This window comes from Sus scrofa, chromosome 1 (assembly GCF_054392235.1).
Source record: "Sus scrofa isolate SSC_HxYL_T2T_F1_AM1 chromosome 1, Sscrofa_HxYL_maternal_Yorkshire_Landrace_v2.0, whole genome shotgun sequence".
NCBI classification, from domain to species: Eukaryota; Metazoa; Chordata; class Mammalia; order Artiodactyla; family Suidae; genus Sus; species Sus scrofa.
Genome location: NC_139383.1, coordinates 264,427,910 through 264,443,032, shown reverse-complemented (window position 1 = coordinate 264,443,032; position 15,123 = coordinate 264,427,910). Strand labels below are relative to the sequence as shown.

The following is a 15,123-nucleotide window of genomic DNA, read 5'->3' as shown; positions in this document are numbered from 1 at the left end:
AGCTTAGCAAAGCCCAAGACTCTTTCACACAGGCGCCTTCACAGCGGTGATGTGTGTCTTTAGACACTTCCTTTTTCTTTCCTGCTTTCCCCACCTACCCAAGTTCCCACTCCCCTGCTCGTGGCCCCCTGAACCTCTTCCACTCCCACGCCTTGTGATGCTAGACTAGATGATGAAGGAATCACTTCCTGGTCTCTCCCAGTCCCATCTCCCTTCTTGGAACGAGTCTGCACAGCACGCACGGACATGGGTTCAGCTGGATTTAGAGGATGTCTAGGGGGCAGGGAGGTTCCAGACCCCACTGCGGCTTAGCTCCTAGGAGGGAAGTTGAGGTGCTGGTGAGAAGGCGGCCAAGGGGGATAATGCAACCTGAAGAGTGAATGTCCCACCTGGCAGAAGAGTGTCTGTGCCCCGTCCTTGGGCCCCCTCCCCTGAGGGCTTTCCCCTCCCTTCCACATTGTCTGGGTCTCTCTCAACCTCAACGCTGGCATCTGGCCACCCTCATAAGGCAGGTATAGGGACCCATTAAGGAGCCCTTTTCCGGGTCCACCCGTAGGCAAGGGGCTGCCTATCAGATTCTTCATCTTTCCCACGTTCCTTTAGCTGCAGTGGCTTGAAGGAGCCAGAGAAAATAAACAATGCATAAGGGTTGAATTTGCCTCAGGGAGAAGCTAGAGGGACGGAGGTACATAGGGGTCAGAGCTGTGGAGAAGGGGAGAGAAGGGAGCTGGGCAAAGGGCAAGACTGGCTCTTCAGGAGCTGGGACCTTTCTTCCTCTTGCGGACTCTCTGGAACCTGCCCTGCATGGCAAGGGCAGCCTTCTGTTTCTGGTTACGTCAGATCACAGTCTCTCTCCCCCTCCTCTGCCTTCTTGGCATTGCCAGCTTTCCTGGTTTCCTCTGGGCCAGGTGCCTGGTTGGTTGCTGGGGATGCTTTGGTGTTGAGCTAGATTTCTGGAATCGAATTTGTTTTGAGACAGCCGAGGTTCTCCATTCTGTAGCTGGTTCAGAGACCGTGAAGCCAGCTTTTCCTCATTTCAGCCTCTGTGCCTGGAAGAGAGCCGGCTCATGGGGCAGCGGGACAGGGCGCACGGAGCACAAGTGCAGGGGAGGCGGCAAGCAGCCTGGGGGGCGGGGGCCCTGCTGACAGTGGAGGAGAGTTAGTAAGGAGAGCCTCTGCTCCCTTCCTGCACCCCGGCTCCCACCCCTCAGCTCTGCACCAGGAGTCCCCTTGTGACCCTGTCCTCTCAGAGCCTTTGAGTCCACTTTTAATGTTTTTTGAATTTATAGACTTTAAAACGCATCCTTTTAAAATGCACAATGCAGTGAATTTAGCATACTCACAAGGTCATGCAACCATCACCACCATGTCATTCCAGAAGGTAACAGCCCCAAAGAAACCCCTTACCATGAGCAGCCTTCCCGTCATCCCCCTCCCTGAAGTCCCTGGCGGCCACAAATCTATTTTCTCTCTATGGATTTACCTAATCTGCATATACATGGAGTCATAGGATATGGGGTGTTTTGTGTCTTTCACTTAGAGTGTTTTCAGGGTTTATCCATGTTGTATTGTGTATCAACACTTCATTCCTTTTCATGGTAAAAATATTCCGCTGTATGGCTACACCCCATTTGGTTTACCTGGTCCTCTTTGGGGTCGTTGCCACGTTTTGGCTGTTATGAATAACACTGCCATGAACATTTGTGTTCAAAGTTTTTATGGGGACACGTATCTTCAGTTTTCTTGTGTGATCATCTAGGAGTAGAATTGCTGGATCACATAGGGACTCTGTTTAACCATTTAAGGAATTACCAGAACTTTTGCCAAGTTGGCTGTCCCATTTTAAGTTCCATCAAGAGTGTGCCAGACCCTGTTTGTCATTGGCTTTCTGATTAAAGCTCTCCCACGAGGGTGTGAAGTGGAATCTCTTTGTGGTTTGGGTTTGCATTTCCCTGATGGCTAATGATGTTGAGCATCTTGTCACGTGCAGATGGTCATTTGTACGTGTTCTCTAGAGAAATGTCTTTATATCTTGGGCTCTTATTTTATTTTTTTTCTTTTTTTTTTTTTTTGGCCACCCCCAGGGCATATGGAAGTTTTTGGGCCAGTGATCAAATCTGAGCCACAGCTGCAACCTACACCATGCCAGATTCTTTCTTTTTTTTTTTTTTTTTTTTTTTTTGTCTTTTTGCTATTTCTTTGGGCCACTCCCGTGGCGTATGGAGGTTCCCAGGCTAGGGGTCCAATCGGAGCTGTAGCCACCGGCCTACGCCAGAGTCACAGCAACGTGGGATCCAAGCCGCGTCTGCAAACTACACCACAGCTCACTGCAGCGCCGGATCGTTAACCCACTGAGCAAGGGCAGGGACCGAACCCGCAACCTCATGGTTCCTAGTTGGATTCGTTAACCACTGCGCCACGACGGGAACTCCTATATCTTCTGCTCTTTTAAAAGTTGGGTCACCTACCCTTTCATGGAGGTGTAAGAGTTCTTTATATATTCTAGATTCAAGTCCCTTATTAAACATAGAATTTGCAAATACGTTCTCTCATTCCGTGGGTTGTCTTTATACTTTCTGATAGCGCAATTTAAAGAAGCAAATTAGCAGCAAATTAGAATTTGGATGGCATCTGTTTGGCTGGTGAGTTTTGAGGATGTCACTTCCTAGGCCAAGTATTTGATTGCCACCATGAGAATCTCTCTCTTCTCTAAATTAGATTTGATTTATAGTTTTGTGCCAATTTCTGCTGTATAGCAAAGAAGACCCAGTCACACATATACATACATTCCTCTTCTTATGTTATCTTCCATCGTGATCTTTCCCAGGAGATTGGATATAGTCCCCTGTGCTCTTAAGTAGGACTTTATTGTCTATTCATTCTAAATGAAATAGTTTGTATCTGCTTAACCCCAAACACCCGGTTCTTTCTACTGGCTCCACTCTTTCCCTCAGCAACCACAAGTCTGTTATCCATGACTGTGAGTCTGCTTTTTTTTTTTTCTTTTCTTTTTTCTGGAAATAGGTTCATTTGTGTCATATCTTAGATTGCGCATTTAAGTGATGTCATATGGTATCTTTTTCTTTCTGACTCTCTTCACTTAGTATGAGAATCTCTGGTGGCATTCATGTTGTTGCAAATGCCATTATTTCATTATTTTTTTAATGGCTGAACAGTATTCCATTGTATATATGTACCACATCTTCTTTATCCATTCATCTGTCAATGGACATTTAGGTTGTTTCCATGTCTTGGCTATTGTGAATAGTGCTGCTAGGAACATCGGAGTGCATATATCTTTTTGAATTGTAGTTTTGGCCAGATATATGCCCAGGAGTGGGATTGCTAAATTCTATGGTGGTTACTATATTTATGATAGTTCTATATTTTCTAAGGAGTCACCATACTGCTTTCCATCATGGTTTACCAATTTACATTCCAACCAACAGTGTAGGATTGTTCCCTCTCTAGCTAGCATTTGGTATTTGTAGACTTTTTAATGATGGCCATCCTGACTGGTGCGAGGTGATAGCTCATTGTAGTTTTGGTTTGCTTTTCTCTAATAATTAGTGATATTGAGCATTTTTTTTATGTGCCTACTGACCATCTCTATGTCTTCTTTGGAGAAATGTCTATTCAAGTCTTCTGCTCCGGCTGCCAGCCTACACCACAGTCACAGCAATGCCAGATCCGAGCTGCGTCTGTGACCTACACCACAGCTCATGGCAACGCCATATCCTTAACGCACTGAGTGAGGCCAGAGATCGAACCTGCAACCTCATGGTTCCTAGTTGGATTCATTTCCACTGTGCCACGATGGGAACTCCAAAAGGTATTTTTTAAATATCCCTTTTCTAATATCTCATTGTTAGTATACAGAAATGCAACCAATTGCTGAATGTTAATCTTGTATCCTGCTACTTTGCTGAATTTGTTGATCAGATTAAGTAGTGTTTGTGTGGATTCCTTGGGTTTTCTCTATATAGTATCATGTCATCTGCATAGAGTGTCAATTTTACCTCTTCTCTTCCAAGTTGAATACCTTCTATTTCTTTTGTTTGTCTGATTACTGTGGCTAGGACTTCCTATGCTATGTTGAATAAAAATGGTGAGAGTAGGCATCATTGTCTTTGTTCCATTTTAGCGGGAAAGCTTTTAGCTTCTCGTCAAGTATTATAGTGGCTGTGGGTTTGTCATAAACAGCTTTTATGAGGTTAAGATATATTCCCTCTATACCCATTTTGGTAAGAGTTTTTATTTAATGGATATTAAATTTTGTCAAATCCTTTTTTGCATCTATTGAGATGATCATGTGGTTTTTGACTTTTCATTTGTTAATGTGGTATATGACATTGATTTACATATGTTGAACCATCCTTGTGAACTTGGGATGAATCCCGCTTGGTCATGGTTATGATCTTTTTTATATGTTGCTGGACTTGGCTTGCTAAAATTTTGTTGAGAATTTTTGCGTCTATATTCATCAATCTTCTTTTGGTAGTATCTTTGGTTTTGGTATTAGGGTGACAGTAGCTTCATAGAATGTCTTTGGGAATGTTCCTCCTTCAATCTTTTGGAAGAGTTTGAGAAGGATCTGTATAAGTTCTTGGTATGTTTGATAGAATTTGCCTGTGAAACCATCTGGTCCTGGACTTTTTGTTGGTATATTGAATATGTATATTCAATTTTATTTCTAGTAATCAGTCTGTTAAAATGATATATTTCCTTTTGATTCAGTTTTGGTGGACCCTGTTTCCAGAAAGTTGTCCTTTTTTGGAGTTGCTATTGTGGCTCAGCAGTAACAAGCACGACTAGTATCCATAAGGATGTGGGTTTGATCCCCTGGCCTTGCTCATTGGGTTAAGGATCTGGCAGTGCTGTGAGCTGTGGTGTAGGTCACAGACACAGCTCAGATCCCAAGTTGCTGTGGTTGTGATGTAAGCCAGCAGCTGCAGCTCCGATTCGACCCCTAGCCTGACAACTTGCATATGCCACAGGTATGACCCTAAAAAGACCAAAAAAAGTCCATTTCTTCTAGGTTGTAATATCTTTTTTATACAAGAGCTTTGACATGTCAAAATATTCTGTGACTTTTATCTCAAGATGGTAGGTGGACATATGTATTACCTCTTCTTCTCAAAATATTATTGAATGCAGAGGGAATATAAATAACTCCATTGAGTCAAAAGCAAACAGATGCCATAGGTGAACCAGAGTGGTTAAGGAACATTTGGAAAATGCTGGGCAGATGGTCAGATTGAAGGTGAAATCCGTGAACAGAGAAGTCCCAAAATACAAGCTGGTTGCAAGAGGTGATAGCACTATTCCCCTCCCTCATTAAAGGAGGTGATGTGGAAGATGGATTTTTGATGGGTAGACAGATGATTAGTCAATAGACAAGTAGGTTAGATAGGTAGTAGATCTGAAAGTCTGAAAGAAGGGAGGAGGGAGGGGGAAGGGGGAGAGAGAAGAAAGGGAATTCGGAATGGCACAGCAGATCAGAAATGAGCTACAACTCAGTATCTAATTGAACAAAGAAGAGAATGAAAGTGAACACGGAAAAATTCATAATGTAAAAAGTGAATGTCGAGCAAATACCAAAAAAGGAAGTGATATGGAATAAACTCGAACCCCGATCTATGATGACTAAATCTAGGTCTTCAAAACATGTACTTGCTTTCTGGACAGGGAAGCAGATATATTTATTTTCTCCTTGGCCCTACTGTGATTCTACAAGTTTGGCAATATCTACATGTCGGAAATTCCCTCCACTGTTTCTTTCCTTTCTCTGGACTAGTTTCCTTGACAGCATTTGTGTTTGACACTTTCACTCTCTGAAATCAGAAAATACCCTGTCCTGAGTTAACTCGGTACAGAGGTATTTCCAGGCCTACGCCATCCATGTCTCTCCAAGCCCTACTTGTTCTGTTTCACAAAGAAAAAAATTGACTGATACATGATGGTGCAGACCAGCAAAGAGTGAGTCAGGGTGACTCACATACACATCAGTTTTAAAATAGGAATGGTGGTTTGTTTTTTTTTTTCCTTGCCTCCTCTTCTTCCTAAATTGCAGAGTGGTTTTTGAGATAAAGCTTCCTTAAGTACGTGGGAATATAAAACTTTATTTTGATTTGTTTTTTGGTAATACTGGAGTTTTTTTTTTTTTTTTCCACTTTGAGGTGGCTTAGCATGTGTTGGGTAAACAGTGTGGCTTAGAGCCCCACTCCCTCAATTAGGGAACTTCAAGTCTCTGTCAGCTCCTCTGTTTCCCCCTAGAGATTCCCTATGGTGAAACACCTGAGGGGGAAGGAATGGTGGTGTTAGCTTTTGACTGAGACAGTGTGTGTGTGTGTGTGTGTGTGTGTACTTGCTAGATCCTGACCAAGGAGAACCAACAAAGGCAGGTGAGCTGAGATTAATGTGATTCCCAAAGGATCCTTTGCCAAAAAGTTTTCTTGGTATATTAGGAGCTGCCAGAAGGTGATGAGACTATGGGCTGTAGCTCTTGGCTCTACATCCAGCACCACTGACCACAAAGATTTTAGTAAATCAGGGCTTGTAGGAATAGCAGGATTCCGAATTCACCTTTGTAGATCTTATTTAGTGGTGACCGTCTGTCCAAGGTATAGTGCTGATGAGGCTAAGCATCTCCCCACAAAGGTACCAGTAAGTTAAACCTAGCCCCAAAATCACATGCTACTCTGCTACAAATATGTGCTAAGATGTTAGAGGGTTTGGCTTACTGGAACCCAACACCACTGCTGAATGGGAGGGAGACTAATGCAGTGGAAGGTTTGAGTCACAGAATTAGAAGACTGGTACTTACTGACTGACTGTGGATTTGGGGCCTCAGGGTCATAACTAATGACTGATATTCAATGTTTCTGTCTCTAAAAGCCTAAACCCATGGTACATTACAATGGGAATGTAGTCTTAATAAAATTTCAATCGCATGCCTTCTACATGCCAGACAATGTGTTAGGCTCTGGGGCTTCAGCAGAGAAAATACGGTCCCAGCCCTCATTGATACCAAAAGACATGAATCATGTTTATCACCCAACTAAATGTGAAAATTGCAACTGTGACAGGAAGAGGAGTTGCATGGTGCTGAGGGACCCTACAATGGGCATGGGGTAGAATAACAGCCAGAAAGTCAGCGGATGCTTTCCTGAGGAAGTGGCACTTGAGCAGAGACCCAAAGGATAAGGAGCTACTACCCAGGCAAAAACAGGACTTGAGCAGGTTCCAGATAGAAGGAATCACATGTGCCAAAAGATCTCTGCAAGGAGAAGTGCAAAAAAAAATTTAACAGAAAGCCAACATGACTTGGAGTAGAGACAACAAGAAGGAGTACAGTAGAAGATGGAGGTAGAAGGGAGGTAACGACCAGACCATGTCAGGCTGGTGGACCATGGTAAGAGGATTTGGCTTTAGAATAAGAGTATCTAAAGCCTTGAGGAGAGAATCTTCAAGATTCTCTTGTGTATCTTTTTTAAAAATTACTCAATGAATTTTATTACATTTATAGTTGTACAATGATCATCACAACCCAATTTTATAGCATGTCCATCCCAAACCCCCAGCACATGCTCTCACCCCTCAACCTGTCTCATTTGGAAACCATAAGTTTTTCAAGTCTGTGAGTCAGTATCTGTTCCCACAAAGAAGTTCATGTCCATTTTTTAGATTCCACACGTAAGTGATAGCATATGATGTTGGTGTCTCGCCATCTGGCTAACTTCACTTAGCATGATAATTTTTAAGTCCATCCATGTTGCTGCAAATGCCATTATTTCTTTCCTTTTAATGGCTTAGTAGTATTCCATTGTGTATATGTACCACATCTTCTTGATCCACTCCTCTGTCAATGGGCATTTAGGTTGTTTCCATGGCCTGGCTATTGTATATAGTGCTGCAATGAACACTCTCTTGTGTATCTTGAAATGAGAAATTCTTGGAGAAGAAGGAAGACAGGTAAACCAATTTGTATCTTATTGTGTGAGTCAAGAAAGAGATACTGATACTTTGAACTATGGTGCTGATATGATACTTTGAACTATGGTGCTGATAAGAAAATGGAAAGAACGAGATAGATTCTGGAGATATTTAAGAGAGTAAAGATAATTTGGTAAAGAATTGTATAAATAAGCAGGAAAAAAAGTTATCAAGGATAACTTCCTAGCTTATAACATCTAGATGGATGGATGATAATGTTGTTCATAATGACAGGGAGTTGTTGGGGCTGTAATGGGGGTGGGGAAAGGAGACTATGAGTTTGGTCTTAATACCCATTGGAAAGATATCCAGCAGGTAGTCGATGTGTGGGTCTGGAGCTCAGAAGGGTCTGAATTGGAGATATAACAATGAGTCATCTATATTTAAATGGTAGTTAAAGCTATATGTGTAGGTGACATTGTTTAGAGAAGGGACTGGGAAGAAAGCCTATGACTGGCCCATAAGGAATTTGAATTTTAAATTCCTGGTTAGAGTTTGAGTCTCCAAATGGTCAGAGAGAAATGAGATAAACCAGAAAGGTGTGATGTTACCAAAGCAAGAGAATAAACTCTCAAAAGTTTAGGAAAGAGTCCAAAATTTTCAAAATTTGCGCAGAGTTAATTAGAATCACAATCAAAAGATGTCCATTAGGAGTTCCCGCTGTTGTGCAATGGGTTAAGAACCTGAATGCAGCAGCTTGGGTCACCACAGAGACCCAAATTCAATACCTAGCCCAGTTTAGTGGGTTGAGGATCTGGTGTTGCCACAGCTGAGCTGCAGCTTGGAGTCAATTCCTAGCCTGAGAGCATCCATATGCTGTGATACAGCCATTAAAAAAAAAAAAAAAAAAAAGTCCATTAGATTTAACGGCATGAAATTGCTGACCTCAGAAAATTCATTTTAGTGACACAACAGGGCTGGACATAAAATAGAAAATAGTAGAAGTTTGAACGTTTGAAGGGAATGGTGAAATTCTGAACTTGTAATTTTGGAGAATGAAAGACTGAGAGTTGGCTAGAGAAACAGCGTAGGATCACTGGGTAGTCTGAGTGCTCATTTGAGATTTCAGTTGGTAAATTTAAAACTTGGCCCATTGTGAAACTTCCCCTAACAATCCCAAGCCACTTCAATGCCAGCAGATAACCTGGTTCATCCAAGGTTGACATGGATCCGTGGATCAAAAAGAGAGACGAACCAGAATTTGGTCTATTGAAAAGGGAGTTGTTGAAATGATGTACACCATGAACTCTAAGTTAGATGGTAGAGGTAAGAGAAGAAAGGAAAAAGCTACTGGCTTGGAGAGTCATACATTCGTATAGGGTACATGGGTCCTGATATAAGATCAAAGAATCATTGATGTGGAAGTGGTTGAACAAGCAACATGGGGCGGAGGCTGAAGTCAGAGTGAGGTATTTCATTCAATGACTATGGAGGTGGCACAGCTACAAGTGATAATCAGACCCAGGACCCAAGGGAATTTGTGGCTGAAGAAGGGTGGGGGTCACTAGAGCGAGGCCTTGGTTTGATTCCATCAAATCTTTCATTTGTGATAGATGGAAAACCCAAATCAAACTGGGATGGAGAAAGGGGAATGCAGAGCTTTTGTTATTAAAGGCTGAAGGGATCCTTTAGCTTCAGGTATAGCTCTCCTGACCTCATCAGGATCTGACTCTCCATCTTTCAGCTCTGCTGCCCTCTATGCGGGCTCCATTCTCAGACAAGCTCGTCTCTGGTGGGAGCAAAATGGCAGCCGGCCGCTCTCACCAGGCTTTCATCCTCACCAGTCTAAGATGAGTAGAAAAGAACAAGTGTCTCTTTCCTAACCATTTAAGCCAGAGTCCTGGACCTCGTTCTTATTAGTCCAAATTTGGCTTACATTTCCATCTTTGAACCAATCATTGTGACCGGCCAGACCTGAGTCTCATCTCCACTTGGAAGATGGTTCATCAGAGGAAAAATGGGCAGTTGTTACCTGAAGAGTCAATGCAGGCTGGCCAGTAAAAACAGATGTCTGTCGTCATCTTTTTTTTTTAATTTATTTTTTATTGCTATTTCCCCCAACACACTTTTTTCCCCCCACTGTACAGCATGGGGACCCAATGTCGTCTTCTACCGTGCTGAACAGGTTGTTTGTGAGGCCATTCAGGTTGGTGGCAGAGTCTGGGCTTGCGAGGAATCCTGTTAAGCCAGAATCTTTGAAAGAGGAGGCATGACCTGGCATCAGTGACTTAATGTGTGAAACAGGATTTGAAGTGTTTGTAGAGTGCCTTTGGCTAGCCCTTCAGACTGAAAGATCTTTGAGGGCAAAGGATTTTGCATCTCTGGTAGCAAGTAGTGGGCCTGACACTTCAGAGAACTTGTAAATGATGGATGTGTGGATGGAAGGTGGAAGGATGATTGAGCAAAGAAATAAAACAACTGGGTTTGAAAATATCTTAGATAGGAATAGGCTCGGGGTATTTGATGGAAAATATTCAACAAATGCCTTTTAAAATATCTCTTCAGAGTTCCTGCTATGGCTCAATGGGATCAGCGGTGTCTTGGGAGTGCTGGGTCGCAGGTTCAATCCCTGGCCGGGCACAGTGAGTTAAAGATCCCCAGTCAGTGTTGCCCCAGATGCAGCTTAGGTTGCGACTGTGGCTTGGATCTGATCCCTGGCCTGGGAATTCCATATAGCATGAGGCAGCCAAAGATGAAAAAAAAAAAAAAAAAGTATCTCTTACAATTATATCAGAAATGGAGCATCGTGGGAGTTCCTGTTGTGGCTTAGCGGTTAACAAACCTGACTAATATCCATAAGGGCATGGGTTCTATTCCTGGCCTCGCTCAGAGGGTAAAGGATCTAGTGTTGCCATGAGCTGTGGTGTAGGTCGCAGGTGCAGCTCAGATCCCCACGCTGTTATGGCTGTGGCGTAGGATGGTGGCTACAGCTCTGATTAGACCCTTAGCCTGGCAACCTCCATATGCCACAAAAAAGAAAAAGAAATGGAGCATTGTGAAAATAGCATAGGCTCTGAAGTCACACAAACCTAGATTTGAATTCCTCACTCTCTGGATTCTTGTGCAAATGACTTAAGTCTCAGTTTCCTCATCTATAAAGTTGGGCAATGTTCGGGTGGCACCTTGAGGGGGAATGGCCAATTAAACCATTTCCCAAGAGGATCCATGGGTGGCTTTCATTATTTTGATCATTTATTATAGATGGGGACCTAGCTCTCTGTTTAACAGAATAAAAAACTTCATCAGCATGTGGAGAGGGAAGCCATTTTCCAGATAGTGGCCCACATTAACCAAATTAGAGAGGCAGAGAAAAATCAATGTCAATATATTGTCTTACCATGAGAAAATATTTGGCGTAGTCACATAACTAGCACATTGTCTTCCTGTAAGCAGCTATACAAGGGAAGTAAAATAATAACTAGAGGATTGCTGGTGCTCAGGTAAGGGGACTTGGGCTGCCTCCAGCATATAGGGATGGACCAGCCATTGGGGAAATTCTAGAACATTCTTGGATGGTCACAGACAAGGTCTCCTAGGATGAGTTTGTACATCTTTGCTTTGTTCCATTACGTACTGACATCTTGGAGGATAGCCTTTCCTCCCTGGCTGTGTCTTGGGAAAAGGCTCTAGCCCCTAAAATATCAATGACAGAGAGGCACGCCTTTCCCATCCGTGCAGCCTCTGTCAGCTGTGAGGGTCTCCCTGGCCCTCAAAATCTGGGCCAAATGGCTTAACTCCCCGAGTCCACAGCCTGTGTCAGACTCGAGTCCGTCTTAGAGATCAGCAAGTCCTTGGGAGACACTGGCGTTCCTGTGGTCCCCTCTCCTCCTGTTTCCTCACAATCTCTGCCCAGCACTGTGTCAATCCAGACATGAATCACAGCTGCTTCCCCAGCCTCCACCAACAGGAAAACCAAAAAATCCCGCTCACACAAAACATTCATGCAGAGACTCTTCCAAAGAACCGAGGCAGCAGGAAAGCTTCCTATACCCACAGGAGACAGCAAGCAGCTGAAAGCCCTATAAGACCTTGCTATTAAGTTCCTCCGAGCACCCGGACATGGGGGTTCCCATTCTCATCAAGAGCCCTGAGTCTCACTTCCCCCACCTCTTGTCTTCCTCCTCCCCCTCCTCTGAGCTCCCTCCCTCCCCCCCCTTTCTGGGCACCAGGCAAGTTCCTCTTGACCTCAGGCACAGGGCTTCCACCCCCGTCTCTGGAGCCACCTCCACAGCTGAAATCCAGGCTCGGGGATGTCACCTTCAAACTTTCCAGACAAAGACTATTCCTTTTTTTTTGGCTTTTGTCCTTTTTAGGGCCACACCTGCAGCATATGGAGGTTCTCAGGCTAGGGGTCCCATTGGAGCTGTAGCCACCAGCCTACGCCAGAGCCACAGCAACACGGGATCCGAGCCGCGTCTGTAACCTACACCACAGCTCACGGCAACGCTAGATCCTTAACCCACTGAGCAAGGCCAGGGATCAAACCACAACCTCGTGGTTCCTAGTAGGATTCATTTCCGTGTGCCACGACAGGAACTCCCAGACAAAGACTATTCCTTCCTAAAATGAATTTGGGGACCATCTGTTAAGAAAATAGAAGTATTTCCTCTTTGAAGGGAACTAAGTGAAGGGTCTGGGACGTATATTCAATAAGTCAACTTCCATCCACTCTTACTCCTCTCCCCTTATGTAACGCCTGTTGATCAACAGTAATTTCATCATGATGAACGTGCTTTTGCTCCTCGCCACATTCCTATGTCGGCTGAGAAGACACCGGCAAATATAATTCCTGTATTTACCTGTATTTTCTCCATAGAGCAGTGCTACATGCTGGCTCCCCAACTTACTAGCTGTGTGCTCTTGTGCAAATCACTCCGCCGCTCTGGCCTCAGTTTCTCCACCCATAAAAGGAGGTGATAGACTAGTGTGACGACTTCTCAGGAGGATTAAATTCATTCCTATAAAGTGCTCAGTGGATAGCAAAGGCTCAGTAAATGTTGCTGCTCCTTTTTTTTTTTAAATGTCCCTTTCTCCTCAAATAGTGTGACTTGATCAGTGTAAAAAAAAAAAAAAAAAAAAATTTAACCCGTGCGGTTTATTGTTTGTCTTTTGTATTTGGTTGGTTTTTGTTGTTGTCATTTTTGGTTTTTTTGTCTTTTTTTCTCTTCTTAGGGCCACACTAGCAGCATATGGAGATTTCCAGTCTAGGGGTCAAATCAGATCTGTAGCTGCCAACCTACACCACAGCCACAGCAACATGGGATCCAAGCCGCATCTGGGAACTACACCACAGCTCACAGCAACGCTGGATCCTTAACCCACTGAGCGAGGCCAGAGAGCAAACCTGTGTCCTCATGGATACTAGTCAGATTCTTTTCCACTGAGCCATGACGGGAACTCCTCACCTGTGCAGTTTAATGAAGCCATGCTTAACCTAGAGACTAAAGTGGCAGAGTCAGGGAGCACCTTGGCCCAAGGGCTAGCTCTGCTGGTAGCCTCAGCCATGGGGGATGGCCAGGTGCTAACTCTGCTGGGAGCCGGCCTTCAAAGATGGAAGGGAGCTTGGGGCGTGATGAAAATATAATTGAAACCTTAGTGGCCTAAACTAGGAGAGATCCCAAATCTAGTTCATTTCTGGACCAGAGGCTTTGGGTCCCAACATGGAGGGGCCCGGGCCTGCCAGCATCATGAGGACCCAGCTCCCTTTAGGTCCTAAGATGAGGTGTGAATCTGAGGCCCCTCAAATTTCCCTGGTTTCACAAAGGATGGGGAGAAGTAAAACACCGTGGATGCCACCCTTCACCCCAGAGGGGACAAAGGCTGTCCTTTATCAGCAATCCCAAGACTAGAGAGACCCTTCGATTAAATGACCATAGTGGTCCATCTGGTTCAGCGCTGTTCTCAGGGCCATATCTGCCTGCTGAATACCATCTTCCCCCATAACATACCCAGCCACTGGAGCCTCTGCCCCTCACAGGAGCAGGCTGGCTGGACTGCTTTGCTGTGACCTCTGGAAGAACAGGGTTAAGAATGGAGTGGGAGAGCCCAGCCTGGGCTGGGTGAAACCAGTACCTCCCAAGGTGCTTGTAGGTGAGGGAGAGGGCAGCGAGGAAGCTTTGAGGGGCTGCCAGGCCAGCTCTACAGGGCACCTCTTAAAGGGGAGACTAGGTGAGGGCTTCTCTCAGCAGAAGGCGCAGCTGACCAGGCCTGGATACACCAGGCTGAGCAGTGACAGGGAGGAGTAGAGAAGATTCCAGCTCATCTGAAAACTACCTAAAGGGCACCTGTCCACACAAGATCATTGAGAGTTTAGCCCCTCTTCCCACAAAGGCATTACCCATTTGGGAATGCTGGAGTCTTCCCCCTTGTGTGACTTCCGGTTCCGGTTCGCATGGGCTACCATGGCTGCGTTGGGGTCAAGCAGACAGGGAGAGCGGTTGAGTGTTTTTTGACTCTCCATCCCTGGGGGGGACCTGGAAGAAGACAGGTCTACCTCCATGGTGCCTCGTGGCCGCTGCACCCTTTACCCTGGTCCTTTTTGCAGAAGTGTGTGTCTAAAGGAGGAAGCAGGTCTCCACCCAGTCCTAGGCAGCGAGCCCATGAAACGGAGGAAGAGCCACTGAAAAGAAACAGAAAGGGTCTTGGGACTTTATTAAGGAGCAGATGAACCTGGTGACTCTGTCCTTGTAGGATCTACCCCCCCCCCCCGCCCCCGCCAGAGTCCAGTTTCAGCATCTTTAGGGGACACCTGGCAAGCCCTCCTCCCCTCTCCCTTGGGCCTTGGGATTGAGGCCAGAGCCTCCAGGCTGGGGCCGATGCTGGCTCTGGGCCCATGAATCCAGGTGCTCAAAGGGGGCCTCTTCTCTGAAAGGCCTTTGGCTTAAAGGAAGGGCTGAGCCTGGCAGCTCCTGAGGTTTGTTTGGGTTTGGGGGGGGGGATTTTGTTTTCTAATTGTGTGGGAAGAACACGTCACCTGAGAGGTACCCTCTTCACAAACTGTTAAGTGTGCAATATGTTATTGCTGCCCGTAAATACAACCCACAGCAGCTCTCTGGAGCTTATTCATGTAGCTTAGCTGAAACTTTATGCCTGTTGATTAGTAATTCCTCATTTCTCCTTCCCTCTGCC

General features: G+C 44.9%; 1 long non-coding RNA gene and 1 pseudogene across 1 annotated transcript; one reads left to right on the top strand and one right to left on the bottom strand.

The window, feature by feature from the left end:
* Positions 1 to 654: 654 nt before the first annotated feature.
* LOC100516718 (Purkinje cell protein 4-like protein 1 pseudogene) lies at positions 655 to 1,428 on the bottom strand (annotated as a pseudogene).
* A 718-nt stretch (positions 1,429 to 2,146) lies between these two features.
* On the top strand, positions 2,147 to 8,634 carry LOC146407151 (uncharacterized). Its single transcript, XR_014825680.1, has 2 exons — positions 2,147 to 3,672; positions 4,896 to 8,634. It is a non-coding gene; the product is annotated as an uncharacterized LOC146407151 (long non-coding RNA).
* Positions 8,635 to 15,123: the final 6,489 nt, after the last annotated feature.